The sequence below is a fragment of the Oncorhynchus clarkii genome, chromosome 4 (genome assembly GCF_045791955.1).
Source record: "Oncorhynchus clarkii lewisi isolate Uvic-CL-2024 chromosome 4, UVic_Ocla_1.0, whole genome shotgun sequence".
In the NCBI taxonomy this organism is placed as follows: Eukaryota; Metazoa; Chordata; class Actinopteri; order Salmoniformes; family Salmonidae; genus Oncorhynchus; species Oncorhynchus clarkii.
Window position 1 is genome coordinate 67,628,226 of NC_092150.1, and position 2,525 is coordinate 67,630,750.

Genomic DNA, 2,525 nt, shown 5'->3' on the forward strand with positions numbered 1-2,525 from the left:
TTTCTTCTTTATTAGACTTATAATATAAGTAAATGTATGTCCACCTGGGAAATGACTATACCATTAGGCCCCATTGATTTTGCTAATTTAGTTTGTGCACCCATCCAAATACGGATCATTGACTTCTTCCAAACATAATATAAATATATTTTTATGAACATTTTTATTTTAAGAGATTTCAAGTGATTGTGTGAAAATGATAAATTCACAGAACCGAGGTCAGCACAGCCGCTGTGTGATGGGCAGGTCTTGCATTGAGTGTATGTATCTCCTCAGAAAGGTAGCACCGAGATATCGTCTTTGTCCAAATCTTTCAGGGAACCCACCCTATGTTTGTCTTCATACGTGACAATGTTTTTTTCCTCAGCATCTTTCTATGTTGGTTATTTGTTTAGGCAGCCTACCATTTTATCATCCATACAAATTCTTCCAGAAAACCTATGGTATGATATAACTGTTCCGTCCCAAATTATCTGATTTTATAATTAGATTAGCCTATACAAAAAAACTATAACCCGCGCCTATAAAGGTTGAATTAAATACAGGCTTATCCTACCTCAATGCAGTGCGTAAGACCATACACAGTTTACTTTTACGCACCGTCAAATGTGTTTCTCACAGTGCCTCCTCAGTTAAGCTACTTCCAAAAATAAAAAAGAACGCCTAGTTCACCAAATTTTGCCATCAGTGTCCGCTCTAAATTGGGCTATTAGGTGTTTGAGGCCTAAAAATTCAGAAAAGCGTTGAAGAAACTGAGGGACATTCAACTATTCCGTATAGGCCCAATTTCATATTGGCTGCATGAATACGGACTGAACTGTCTCAGATATTGCCTGCGTATTTAGAATTATACATAACGTTCCTTTTGTCACAATATGTTTTAATTGAAAGTCAATACAGCGTGTCATATACCAAACACATATCCACATGTTTTTAAGTTGCCTAGGCCTAATAGAAATCAGTGCATTGAAATAACTTTTTTTGCCCAAAATGAAATGGGCCTAATGTGATACATACAGGCATGTCAGGCCTGTGTAAAATGTTACTATAAAATTGGCATAGGGACATTTTACATAATTTGATGCAATATTTTCTTCATCTGTTTTAAATATGATAGAATGGCAGCCTAGGCCTAGTCTTTGTTTTTTCTTACGATAAGCATCTGAAATCTGAAATCCTGTTTTTATTTTTATTGCAAATAAACCGAATAAACTAGCCTAAAAACAACTTAAAATGTAAGCGTCAGAATGGACACAAGTTAACAGTCTTCATGCTATATTATAGATATGTTAAATTTGAATAGCCTGCATGAATAATATTTTTTTCAACCAAGCGCGCTCATTGCTTTGAAATTGGTATTAGTACTAGGAGTTATTATCTCAAACTACAATAATCAGAACTTTTTACCCTTCGGTATTGTTGTACTTGTAATCACTCTTTGTGGGTTTATTAAAGAAAAACAAAGGCCTAGAGGTAAAACATAAACGAAACAAAGTATAAAAAACATACATTTTTTCCTGTTTTCCTGGAGTCCTTTTCAGAGGAACCCTTAATTGGGCTGACGTTCACACCATATTGCATGGAAAAATTGCAAATTTACAAATGTAGGTTATGCTCCTTCGTTTGATTTGCCTGCAAAAAGATACCTGGCGTCAACATTGAATTTCTCTTAATTCAGAATCTGTCGAAAGGAAGAATACTATAAATGACAGATGTATTAAACATAATTCAAGCTATGCCACTATTTACGTTTGTGATAATGCACTTTACCACCAGAAACATTTCAGGAATGTTGTCAGAAATATAGAAAATGAGTTGCATTATGCAAATGTTAACTGTCAGCATTCTGCATTGCAGTTTGACAAACCATTTTATAGTTTCACATTTGTGGATTGTCTGAACATAGCGCACCCCCAAAAAGCTAAACTGATGCGTAATTTATGTGGTTTAACAAAATATATTCTTAACATTATTTTGTGCATTGTGAGATTTTATTGCCAACAGATTGGTATACAACAATAATCATAATAGCAGAACATTGCAAAATGTGCATGCATGCAAAACGTAATCCACATAATCCACAATCCTTTTATGAATCTCTGCTGATATGAGAGAATTTAATCACTGCGTTTTGCATGGCTGAAAAGGTCGTTCGTATCACATAACTGCACAATTCCTCTTACTCTGACCTGAAACATGTAAGACAAATGCCTACTCTATTCTATTTGACATGCACTGCTAGGCCGCACTACTATTTCCTCCACACGAATTGTCGATGATGTCCTGAATTCTACTGTGAATTTGCTTTTACGCATCTCAGGTTGAACATACATCACGAAAAACGTTGTGCACATTCATGCTTCTTTCTTTCCATTATAGGAAGTTTTGCAATCCATTTCACAGGCCTCCACTAAATAGTGTCATGTTAATTTGCGTTTTATTACCATCCAGAGTCACTTCTTTCTATAGCTTCTACGTGTCCCAGTGAGGAAACCATAAAGATCTACATTTTCCTACTCCACCCT